The following is a 13,272-nucleotide window of genomic DNA, read 5'->3' as shown; positions in this document are numbered from 1 at the left end:
GGGACAACAATCCGTAACTTCTTATGGGAAATTTTGGAAGCGTTACAGGAAATAAAATGGGTTTCTTGAATACATAAAATGTTGCATTTTAGCTTAAGTGGCTCTTTCCAGAGCGGAGAACCTTGGGATGGACCGTGTAAGCCTTTCACATTAAGCCAGGAGAGTTTCAGCATCGTGTTTGTGAAAGGACAATGTGAATAAGCAGAGTCGTACATATACTTTATAATAGGATAAACACGCAGGCGACGGAAAGAGAAAGACAACCGTTCACTTTGCCAGACGTTACACATATACAGAAAACTGTAACATATGTAAATGTTCTGGTTCCCCCATATGTCCAAAAAGTATTATGGTCATTATTTGTCCCTTCTAAAGTCTTTGTTGGTGTTAGTATGGAGGTGGCACTTCTTCCTCTCTCTTTGTCTAAAGGATGAATTTATCCCCAAACGTATGGGTGAAATTGCTCCTACTGTATATGAAGATATATGTATTGGATATGTAGGTGAGGTTCCTCCTTTGTGATAGGGGATTGTCCGCCATTTAGAGGTCCTATCTACACTGGTATGCCAATTCCACCACTTCTCCAGCTTTGACGTTCCACTTTGTCCCCCAGGATGTTCCTTAGTAGGAAAGCCGCTGAAAAACCCCATTTGCAAGGAGCTGCTGTCTGACGTCACTAAATAAGAAGGTGTATTAGCAGATTCTGGTTTTGGGTTTGACAGGTATTACAGGGAATCTACCGACTGGAAACTATGTGAAAGTTATTCCACCCAAAATAAATGTCATTTATAGATTTATTGGTATCTTGTCTGATAACGTGTGTCCCTTACAGTAGTCCTATTCTCCGCTATTTAATATAAAACATAAGTTTTTATTATACCATTTAAAAATATTCCTAAATATAATGTAGCAAGGGTAGATTCTTCTGGAAACCTTTCTAGCGTCGTCCTCTTATCTGGAATGAGCTCTCTCTCTGACCCCCATCTATAGATGCTGGGCTGAATATCAGAGATCACAAGTGGCAAGTGTAAATAGATTCCCGGGCAGATTACTGAGGCCGGTGATAGGGGCTAATTCAGACCTGTTCGCTTGCTAGGGTTTTTTTGCAGTTCTGCGTTCGCATAGTCGCCGCCCACCAGGGAGTGTATTTTCAGTTTGCAAGTTTGTGAATGCATGTGTAGCAGAGCTGTACGAACAGATCTTGTGCAGTTTCTGAGCAGCTCAGAACTTACTCAGCCGCTGCGATCACATCAGCCTGTCTGGGCCCGGAATTGACGTCAGACACCCGCCCTGCAAACACTTGGACACGCCTGCGGTTTTCCAACCACTCCCAGAAAACGGTCAGTTGCCACCCACAAACGCCTTCTTCCTGCCAATCTCCTTGTGAACGCCCATGCGAATGGATTCTTTGCACAAACCCATCGCTGAGCAGCGTTCCGTTTTGTACCCACGCGACACGCCTGTGCATTGCGGTTCATACGCATGCGCAGTTTAGACCTGAACGCAGCCTAGCGATGAGGTCTGAATTAGGCCCATAGTTCCTGCTGTTGCTGACCTGATTTCATATATTATCTTTTTTTTTTTTTTCTTTAAATATCTTTATTGGGTTTTTTTTATAATAAAGAACAGAGAAATAGAAACAGCACAAAAATAATGTACAAGTAATAAGGGTCAGGTAGTACAGTAGGACATTTCCGTCAATAGAGCAAACAGGCCTGGTCCATGGTGGCAGAACATATCATAATTTAAGGAAAGCGCAACACAATAATAGAACAAAAAGTGCAACTGCCAGACCCAACGTATACATAGAGTAAATGTACATACAATCAATCAATACAATACACCACAATGTTAAGAGAAAGAATGCCAAGTCAAGGAGAGGAGTTGGAGGGAACGGTTTGTAGTTGTTGGTAAATATAGCACCAAATGGAGAATCAGCGACATATTAGAAAACAGAGGCATTGAAAGAGTCATACTGACAAAAAAAAAAAGGAGGATACGGACAGTAGATTTAAGATACCATAGATGCCAGAATCTTTTCACTTTAGGACAGCGCCAAAAGTTATGCATCAGAAGAGTGTTGGGTGCTTTACACTTAGGGCAGTGCCCGGTTTCCGTGGAAACCATGGGCTAAATTTACTAAGATGGGAGTTCTATTTGAGATGGGATGTTGCCCATAGCAACCAATCAGATTCCAGGTATCATCTTCTAGAAGGTGCTAAATAAATGAGAAGTAGAATCTGATTGGTTGCTATGGGCAACATCCCATCTTAAATAGAACTCCCATCTTAGTAAATTTACCCCCATGTGTTTACACTGACCAGGGGCTATATAAGAACAGTGGAGAGACCCAATATGAATCTCCTGGAGCTGGGTTGGAGGTAGGGCTTTAAGAACATGAGGAAATGGGAAAGGAAGTCATCCGTACCCGGGTTCCTGGACCAATCGAAGGACCATTCACAAATCATAGAGTGACCCTAAGATGTTTAACGTTATTCTGCTTGTATAAAGACCTTCACTTTACTATGTATTATTGGCTGCTTGTTTTATAAACAGTTTTAACTCTGGAGCCATTAACTTTGTAGTATATATTACTACTGCTCATCTGCAGGGCAGCCATCAGAAATCATGGGGCCCAGTACTAATGAAAAAGGCAGGGCCCTCCACCCACACAGGTATGCGGTGGGTTGTAGTGGAGTCTGGATTGCCGGTGGTGCAGGATGCTGGACAATCATGGACATTTTTTTTTAAAGTGCAATCATTTACAAGGCTTGGTTTTGCATTCCTCTGATGGACCCTTTATGCCCAAGTCCGACACTGGGAGAAGACCTCATTTAGTTGTTGAACAGTGTGGCCAGGAAGGAGGTGCTACAGAAACTGCACCTTGCCTGTGAAGGAGACACAATTGGTGAGCTGCTGGTTTAGGACTAGTCAGTGCCCATACAGCGTAAGGGTATATGGTTGGCAGGATGCACAAATTCCTCCATAATGTACGTAAAGAAAATACCTTTACAGATGTGCCCACATATACAGTACCTATGGGGGTCATTCCGACCCGTTCGCACACAGCAGTTTGTCGCTGCGGTGTGAACGGGTCTGGGGGTTCGCCGGGTTACGTTGTGTCCTACGAAGGAAATGGTCGCAGAGCCGACCGCAAAAAGATTGACAGGAAGAAGGTGTTCCTGGGCAGATCCGGACCGTTGCCTGCCGTTTTCGGGGAGTGGTAAGAAAAAAGCAGGTGTGTCAAGGAGAACGGAGGGCGGATGTCTGACGTCAAAGCCGGCTCCAGCATCGCAGAGATCGTCGCACAGGGTAAGTATGTCCAGGGCTGGTCATGTTCTGCTTGAAAAAAAATTATCTTAGCAGGGCTGCACAAGCGATCGCAGCCCTGCTATGTTAAAATACACTCCCCCATAGGCGTGGACTATTGATCGCAGCAGCAGCAAAAAGTTGCTGGCCACGATCAACTCGGAATGACCGCCTATAATCGCAGCAAATAGCCATGCTTTGCATCTCACGAACAACTGAATTAACTGCGCCATGCGTCCGGTCACACACTTTATCACATAATATGCATCTTACATCAGTAATGTGACAAACGTACAATACATGGAAACTTATGTCCAATGCGACTGAGCCACACCGTGTATTGCACCACACATCATTGTACTTAATCAGCGACTTTATACTAATTCATATGCAATAAAAGTACAAATCCTCAGCGCCCAGGACACTATCAGCAATTTCTACATTCAGAAACAAAGCAGGAAAGTCCAGGAATCACTCCCAGTGTTGTAGTATCTATATTTTGCCGTGTGTCTCATGTTATATGGTGCAGGAAGGAGAGATGTAAGAGAGGACACATCGTTATTAAAATAGGGGCCAGTGAATGTGCTAAAAACCCAAATATCACTAGGACGTCTTATGAGTACAGACGCGCTCAGTGACCTGCGTGTTTCCTGGTGAATGAGCTGGAAAATGTGTGCAGCCGGATTCTCAGACATTATCGAACCAATATCCAATTCAGTGAGGATCTTATTGTGCGGATAACAACACAATTCATGGAAAAAACGTTACCGCGCCAAACATCTGAGTTCATGGCGGCCACAGGTAAAAGTCATAATCAGCATTATACTGCTGTGTTCCCTAGTAATGGAAGATGGCGCTCAGAATGCTGCAAGTATTCCTCTGAGTTTGCGCCAAGTCTACGCTACCGGGCAGCACCAAGTCTACCTGCCCCCAGCACAAACAATACTAGATGGAAAAGTGACTTCTGTTTTTCAGATAAGAATTGCCTTCCTACATATTCAGTACTTACATTGTAGAATGTGTATTTTACAGAAAGATATCTCCTATATATTAGCCCAGATCTGTGACTTTGTGACTCATTTGCTAACGCGGGGCGGAGTCACAATGCTGGGTGGAGTCACAGATCTGGCCTAATAGGTTACCACACAAACCCCCATCACCCCGCCTCCTACTGTCCGGCTCTCGCCCCGACCAAGGAGACCGACTCCCCTGCACCGCCCCGTCCTCCTCACCTCTGCTGGCTTGCCTGCTGCTGTGTGTACGCTGGGCACTGTGCAGCAGGAGAGCACAGCGCACAGCGAGAGCAGGCAACCCCCACCCCGATGCCTGCGGCCCATCGCCATCCCTGCCCCCGCCTCCCGGCCTGGAGCAGCCGGACCTGCAGCTGCACGAAGGGAGCGCCCGGGTCCGACCTCGGCCCCGCACAATGAGCTGCCCCCATCATTCTCTGCCTGTTGCTGACACAATGGCTGCGCAGGGGGCCCTGCCACTAGATGAGGATGGCCATTACTTATATCCTACAGCTAGGGGGACATTGTGACATGTGGGGCGTGTACATGTGTTTGCAGCTACATGTGTGTGTATGTAGGGCAGTACTCTCTGGCACCCCCGCATCCACCCTTCCCCCGCCCGCGCCACCTCCGAACCACCTACCCCACCCGCAGCACGCCCACACCTGCCCCTCCACCAACCGCAGCGTCTACAGACCTCCTCCCCCATACGCCGCACCCATGTCCCTCCCCCACCCACCCCACCTCCAGAACCTCCAACCCCACCCGTGGCACCCCCGCACCCGCCCCTCCACCAACCGCAGCGTCTACAGACCTCCCCCATCCGCCGCACCCATGTCCCTCCCCCACCCACCCCACCTCCAGAACCTCCAACCCCACCCGTGGCACCCCCGCACCCGCCCCTCCACCAACCGCAGCGTCTACAGACCTCCCCCATCCGCCGCACCCATGTCCCTCCCCCACCCACCCCACCTCCAGAACCTCCAACCCCACCCGTGGCACCCCCGCACCCGCCCCTCCACCAACCGCAGCGTCTCCATACCTCCTCCCCCACCCACAGCACCCCCGCACCCGCCCCTCCACCAACTGCAGTGTATACAGACCTCCTCCCTCATCCGCCGCACCCGTGTCCCTCCCCCACCCGCCCCACCTCCAGAACCTCCTACCCCACCCGTGGCACTCCCGCACCTGCTCCTCCACCAACCACAGCGCCTCGATACCTCCTCACCCACCCGCGGTACCCACGCACCCGACCCTCCACCAACCGCATCTCCAGATCTCTTCCCCCATCCGCCGCACCTACATCCCTCCCCCACCCGCCCCACCTCCGGAACCTCCTACCCCACCTGTGGCACCCCCGCACCTGCCCCTCCACCAACCGCAGCGCCTCCATACCTCCTCACCCACCCGTGGCACCCACGCACCCGACCCTCCACCAACCGCATCTCCAGATCTCTTCCCCCATCCGCCGCACCTACATCCCTCTCCCACCTGCCCCACCTCCGGAACCACCTACCCCACCCGTGGCACCCCCGCACCTGCCCCTCCACCAACCGCAGCATCTCCATACCTCCTCCCGCACCCGCCCCTCCTCCAACCGCTGCATCTCCAGACCTCTTCCCCATCTGCCGCACCCATGCCCCTCCCCCAACCGCCCCACCTCCGTAACCTCCTACCCCATCCATGGCACCCCCGCACCTGCCCCTCCACTAACCGCAGCATCTCCAGACCTCCTCCCACATCCGCGGCACCCCCGCACCAACCCTTCCCCCACCCGCGCCATCTCCAGACCTCTACCCCATCTGCCGCACCCAAGCCCCTCCCCCACCCGCCCCACCTCCGTAACCTCCTTACCCCACCTGCGGCACCCCCAAACCCACCCCTCCTCCAATCGCAACGCCTCCAGACACCCTCCACCATCGCAAGGGGCTACGCCCCCTTCACCATCGGACGCCCCTTCGTCGTGCATTTCCTACATAATAGCCCAGAGTGATGTGTGACTAACGTGGCTAGGAGCACTTATTGGGTTAGCGATAGAGTAGATCCGCCCCCTGGTGACATCAGAGGTCACTTTACAACTTGGTATTAGCGGCAGTGTCGGATAGCACTACTGCGGCTGTGTGTAGGGCCAGCGCCTCCGCCACCAGAGTAACATGCACGTGCTGTGGCGCTCTGGACCGCCGTTTAGCCTCTGCCGAGCAGCTCCCGCTGCCCGAAAGCCGTGCCGTAAAGGGAGCACCGTAGCGTGTCACCGCGGCTGGCTCAGCTGCATGCTGCGCTACAGCACCAAGGAGAGAAGGCGTCTCCACACAGGAGACTACTGGCTGGACTTCAGTAAGTAGCACCGCTGCATCAGCGGAGGGCTGCAGGAGGCCGGCAGTGCGCTGCTGCTCTCCCCTTTCCTACCGTGCACAACACATGGCCCGGCTCTGCGCTGCCTGTCTCCGGGAGCTCTGCTGCTGTGTCCCGGCTCTGCCGGTCATGACCTTGCGGCGCCATGTGACACCTATGCTGTGCCTGTGTCCCCTATACTGTCACCTCTGCAGTGCCCCACCTGGATGCACCTCATGCAATCCTGCACCACTCCCAACCGCAGCACCACCACACCCTCACCCACCCGCGGTGGCTCCGGCCCACCACCCCCACCGTGGCACCCCTGCATCCGCCCTTCCCCCAACCACCGCACCCGGCCCACCCCCACCAACTGCACCCCCTCAACCACCCTGCACGCACGGTGGCTCATGACTCTCCCCCGCACCCCTGGACACCCTCTCCATCCGCGTCTATCCCACACCCAACACTCCCCCATCCACAGCACCTCCGGCCTCCTCTCCCATCCGCGCCCCCTTCACACTCCTCCATCCGCAGTCCCCACCTCATCCGCCCCTCTACCGCCCTAAGCACTCCTGCAACAACCCCTCCCCCAGCCGCGACACCCCCAGCCCCCCTCCACCATACTAGGTGATTCATCATGCCTTGCGTGCGCTGTTCACACAGTTGCAAGGGGCTACGGCCCCTTAACCATCACACGCCCTTTGTCCGCGCACTATTTAACCAATCGCACAATTATGTGTGGAGGTAATACTCCATATAATCAACATATTGCATGCCCAAAGGCCGTGCAAGGCTTAAGGGGGTGTAACCCCTTGCGACGGTGTGAAGAGCGCCCGTAGGGCACGATGAACCACCTAGTAATTTTATATATATAGAGAGAGAGAAGGAGAGGGTGAGAGGGATTCTAAATGCCAATATTTACCCACCTGGTTCAAATCAGTACATAAAATCTGTAATTGCCACCCAGTGATATACTCAGGGCTGCCATTAGAAATTGTGGGTTGCGGGACTGACAAAATAGGCAGTCGTCCCACCCCCCCCAAAAAATGAAAAAATAAAATATAAATATATCTCCTATATATTAGGCTACATCTGTGACTCTGTGCCTGGCCGTAACGCTGGGCGGAGTCAGAGTCACAGATCGGATCCGGCTGCCAAAACAAATCACGTGCCTGCCTCCCTTTCCCCCAGGTTACTGTGCAGCTGCGGCCAGTAATAACGGCCCCCGCTGGAGATTACACTGTGCCCTGACATCCACCACCCAGGATACACTGAGCCGCGGCCAGCTATGTCCAATCCCCCCACTCCTACCCCCGCCAACGGAGTCCCCCCCCCCCCCCCGGGCGCCCGCTATCCGATCCAGTGAACCCCCGCCCGCTCCCTATCCCTCGCCGCCAGAGTTGCAGGGACTTCATCACCCCCGTATCCCCCGCCAGCGGATCCGCATGGACTTCAACCCCCACCCCCCGGGCGCCCGCCAGCCGATCCAGTGCCACAGCGCACCTTTTCCCCGGCAGCTCGGAGTCTGAGCTGCAGCTGCTGCTCCCGCACACAGCTACAGCGTTTGCTGAGCAGGGCAGCAGGAGAGCAGGCAGCTCACCTACAATGCTCCTCTGCGTGCCACTCACTGCACAGTGCACGCCTCCTCCGCTCCACTGCCGACTCCGCACAGCTGCTCAGCTGCCAATGGGTGTGGGGCAAGCAAAGTTTTGTGTGTGGGAGGGGGGCAGTCTGCAGTGTGTGTGGTGGGGGTAGTGGGGAAGGATGTTAGTCTGCAGGCTGTGTGTGTGTGTGTGTGGGGGGGGGGGGGGTATTCTGCTGTCCATGTGTGCTTGTGTGCTGTGCAGTCCCTGTGTCTGTAATCTGCAGTCTGTGTGTGTTTGGGGGGGGTGGGGGGGGGTGTAAACTGCAGGCAGTGTGTGTGTAGGGGCATTCTGCAGTCCGTGTGTGTTGGGGGGGGGGGGGGGGGTGTAAACTGCAGGCAGTGTGTGTGTAGGGGCATTCTGCAGGCCATGTGTGTTTGTGTGATGTGCAGTGTAAGTGTGTGAGGAAGGGAGCAGTTTGCAGCCAGTGCGTGTGTAGGGAGAGGGGACACTCTGCACAGGGCCTTAACTAGCTGTGGGCAAATGGTGATTCACACACCCCGTGCATTTGCACTATTGGCACACCATCCGCATCCACCCCGATTGGCTACCGCCAGCTGCAGCGCTGCCCACTACAACATATAAAAGTAGCGTTGTGCCCGGCTCTCCTTCCGGACGCACAGCTGCTGCCCGCTGATATATATTATAGCTGCCAGCGCTGCGCACACTATCTCTGTCTCCCTGTCCCATGTGCTGCAGCTCCGCCCCGCTCCTCCCCCCTCCTCGACTGGTGTAGCAGTGTCCTTGCACCATACAGGCCGGTCCCGATCCGCGCCTCCTCCTGGCAGTGAGCCACGCAGGGGATGCCAAGAGAACGGAATGGCAGCACCTGCAGCAGCTCCCATTCCATAGTGTACTGCAGCTACAGTCGTCACCAGCGCACGGACATTCCCCCGCCGCCGCCATGGCTGCCTGCACTCCAGCCATCATCGCATAGGTACTGCTATGTGTGTGTGTGTGTGTGTGTGTGTGTGTGTGTGTGTGTGTATGTGTGTATGTGTGTCTCTCCTCCCCACCACTCTTTCTGTCTCTCTACCTGCCACCTTTCTTTCCCTCTCAACCCTGTCTCTCTCTCCCTCCCTCTCTCTCTTTCATGACTACCATCTGTAATCTGTAAAAGGAGACACTACGTGGCATTATGTGTAAAAGGGAGCTCTACCTGGTGTAATGTGTGATAATGGCTCTACCTGGAGTAATGTGTAAAAGGGCCTCTACCTGGCGTAATGTGTGACGGGGCCTCTACCTGCCGTCATGTGTAAAAGGAGCTCTACCTGGTGTAATGTGTGACGGACTCTACCGGGCATAATGTGTGATGGGCTCTACCTGGTGTAACGTGTGTAAGTGTCGCTACTGTGCGGCGTCATTTGAATAATGGAGACTACTGTGCACCATAATATAATTGGATTTATTTTGTGTCCATGCCCATTCCCCATGAAGCCACATCCCTATATTTTTCTCTATCGTCCTAGTGGATGCTGGGGTTCCTGAAAGGACCATGGGGAATAGCGGCTCCGCAGGAGACAGGGCACAAAAAGTAAAGCTTTTCCAGATCAGGTGGTGTGCACTGGCTCCTCCCCCTATGACCCTCCTCCAGACTCCAGTTAGATTTTTGTGCCCGGCCGAGAAGGGTGCAATTCTAGGTGGCTCTCATAAAGAGCTGCTTAGAGAAAGTTTAGCTTAGGTTTTTTATTTTACAGTGATTCCTGCTGGCAACAGGATCACTGCAACGAGGGACAGAGGGGAGAAGAAGTGAACTCACCTGCGTGCAGGATGGATTGGCTTCTTGGCTACTGGACATCAGCTCCAGAGGGACGATCACAGGTACAGCCTGGATGGTCACCGGAGCCACGCCGCCGGCCCCCTTGCAGATGCTGAAGTAAGAAGAGGTCCAGAATCGGCGGCTGAAGACTCCTGCAGTCTTCTAAAGGTAGCGCACAGCACTGCAGCTGTGCGCCATTTTCCTCTCAGCACACTTCACACGCAGTCACTGAGGGTGCAGGGCGCTGGGGGGGGGCGCCCTGGGAGGCAAATGTAAACCTATATAAAGGCTAAAAATACCTCACATATAGCCCCCAGAGGCTATATGGAGATATTTAACCCCTGCCTGTATTCACAAAATAGCGGGAGACGAGCCTGCCGAAAAAGGGGCGGGGCCTATCTCCTCAGCACACGGCGCCATTTCCTCTCACAGCTCCGCTGGTCAGGACGGCTCCCAGGTCTCTCCCCTGCACTGCACTACAGAAACAGGGTAAAACAGAGAGGGGGGGCAAATTTAATGGCAATATCTTGATATATATAAAGCAGCTATAAGGGAGCACTTATTATAAGGCTATCCCTGTCATATATAGCGCTTTTTGGTGTGTGCTGGCAGACTCTCCCTCTGTCTCCCCAAAGGGCTAGTGGGTCCTGTCTTCGTTTAGAGCATTCCCTGTGTGTCTGCTGTGTGTCGGTACGTGTGTGTCGACATGTATGAGGACGATATTGGTGTGGAGGCGGAGCAATTGCCAAATATGGGGATGTCACCTCCTAGGGGGTCGACACCAGAATGGATGCCTTTATTTATGGAATTACGGGATAGTGTCAACACGCTAAAGCAGTCGTTTGACGACATGAGGCGGCCGGACAATCAATTAGTGCCTGTCCAGGCGCCTCAAACACCGTCAGGGGCTGTAAAACGCCCTTTGCCTCAGTCGGTCGACACAGACCCAGACACAGGCACTGATTCCAGTGGTGACGGTGACGAATCAACCGTATTTTCCAGTAGGGCCACACGTTATATGATTTTGGCAATGAAGGAGGCGTTACATTTAGCTGATACTACAGGTACCACTAAACAGGGTATTATGTGGGGTGTGAAAAAACTACCTATAGTTTTTCCTGAATCAGAAGAATTAAATGACGTGTGTAATGAAGCGTGGGTTGCCCCTGATAAAAAGCTGATAATTTCAAAGAAATTATTGGCATTATACCCTTTCCCGCCAGAGGTTAGGGAGCGCTGGGAAACACCTCCTAGGGTGGACAAGGCGCTAACACGCTTATCAAAACAAGTGGCGTTACCTTCTCCTGAGACGGCAGCACTTAAAGATCCATCAGATAGGAGGATGGAAAATATCCAAAAAAGTATATACACACATGCAGGTGTTATACTACGACCAGCTATAGCGACTGCCTGGATGTGCAGTGCTGGGGTAGTTTGGTCAGAGTCCCTGATTGAAAATATTGATACCCTGGACAGGGACAATATTTTACTGTCGTTAGAACAAATAAAGGATGCATTTCTTTATATGCGTGATGCACAGAGGGATATCTGCACACTGGCATCACGGGTAAGTGCTATGTCCATTTCGGCCAGAAGAGCTTTATGGACGCGACAGTGGACAGGCGATGCGGATTCAAAACGGCATATGGAAGTTTTGCCGTATAAAGGGGAGGAGTTATTTGGTGTTGGTCTATCGGATTTGGTGGCCACGGCTACAGCCGGGAAATCCACCTTTTTACCTCAAGTCACTCCCCAACAGAAAAAGACACCGACTTTTCAACCGCAGCCCTTTCGTTCCTTTAAAAACAAGAGAGCAAAGGGATATTCATATCTGCCACGAGGCAGAGGTCGAGGGAAGAAACAGCAACAGGCAGCTCCTTCCCAGGAACAGAAGCCCTCCCCGGCTTCTACAAAAGCCTCAGCATGACGCTGGGGCTTCTCAAGCGGACTCGGGGACGGTGGGAGGTCGTCTCAAAAATTACAGCGCGCAGTGGGCTCACTCGCAGGTAGATCCCTGGATCCTGCAGATAATATCTCAGGGGTACAGGTTGGAATTAGAGACAGATCCACCTCGCCGTTTCCTGAAGTCTGCTTTACCAACGTCCCCTTCCGAAAGGGAGATGGTTTTGGAAGCCATTCACAAGCTGTACTCTCAGCAGGTGATAGTCAAGGTACCTCTTCTACAACAAGGGAAGGGGTATTATTCCACTCTATTTGTGGTACCGAAGCCGGATGGCTCGGTAAGGCCTATTCTAAATCTGAAGTCCTTGAACCTGTACATAAAGAAGTTCAAGTTCAAGATGGAGTCACTCAGAGCAGTGATAGCGAACCTGGAAGAAGGGGACTTTATGGTATCCTTGGACATCAAGGATGCGTATCTCCACGTTCCAATTTACCCCTCACACCAGGGGTACCTCAGGTTCGTTGTACAAAACTGTCACTATCAGTTTCAGACGCTGCCGTTTGGTTTGTCCACGGCACCTCGGGTCTTTACAAAGGTAATGGCCGAGATGATGATTCTTCTTCGAAGAAAAGGCGTATTAATTATCCCATACTTGGACGATCTCCTAATAAGGGCAAGGTCCAGAGAACAGCTAGAGATGGGATTAGCAATATCTCAAGAGGTGCTAAAGCAGCACGGATGGATTCTGAATATTCCAAAATCCTAATTAATGCCGACAACTCGTCTGCTGTTCCTAGGGATGATTCTGGACACGGTTCAGAAAAAGGTTTTTCTTCCCGAGGAAAAAGCCAAGGAGTTATCCGACCTGGTCAGGAATCTCCTAAAACCAGGAAAGGTGTCTGTACATCAATGCACGCATCTTCAGATGCACCTGCGGATAACCCTGTCTCCAAGGACAAGGGTATCTCTTCTGTGGTGGTTGCAGATGGCTCATCTATTGGAGGGCCGCAGATTCGGCATACAGGATTGGATCCTGGTGACCACGGACGCCAGCCTGAGAGGCTGGGGAGCAGTCACACAAGGAAGAAACTTCCAGGGAGTGTGGTCGAGCCTGGAAAAGTCTCTTCACATAAACATTCTGGAACTAAGAGCAATCTACAATGCTCTAAGCCAGGCGGAACCTCTGCTTCAAGGAAGACCGGTGTTGATCCAGTCGGACAACATCACGGCAGTCGCCCATGTAAACAGACAGGGCGGCACAAGAAGCAGGAGTGCAATGGCAGAAGCTGCCAGGATCCTTCGCTGGGCGGAGAA

The sequence above is a fragment of the Pseudophryne corroboree genome, chromosome 8 (assembly GCF_028390025.1).
Source record: "Pseudophryne corroboree isolate aPseCor3 chromosome 8, aPseCor3.hap2, whole genome shotgun sequence".
NCBI classification, from domain to species: domain Eukaryota; kingdom Metazoa; phylum Chordata; class Amphibia; order Anura; family Myobatrachidae; genus Pseudophryne; species Pseudophryne corroboree.
Note: the sequence above shows the minus strand (reverse complement) of the source record.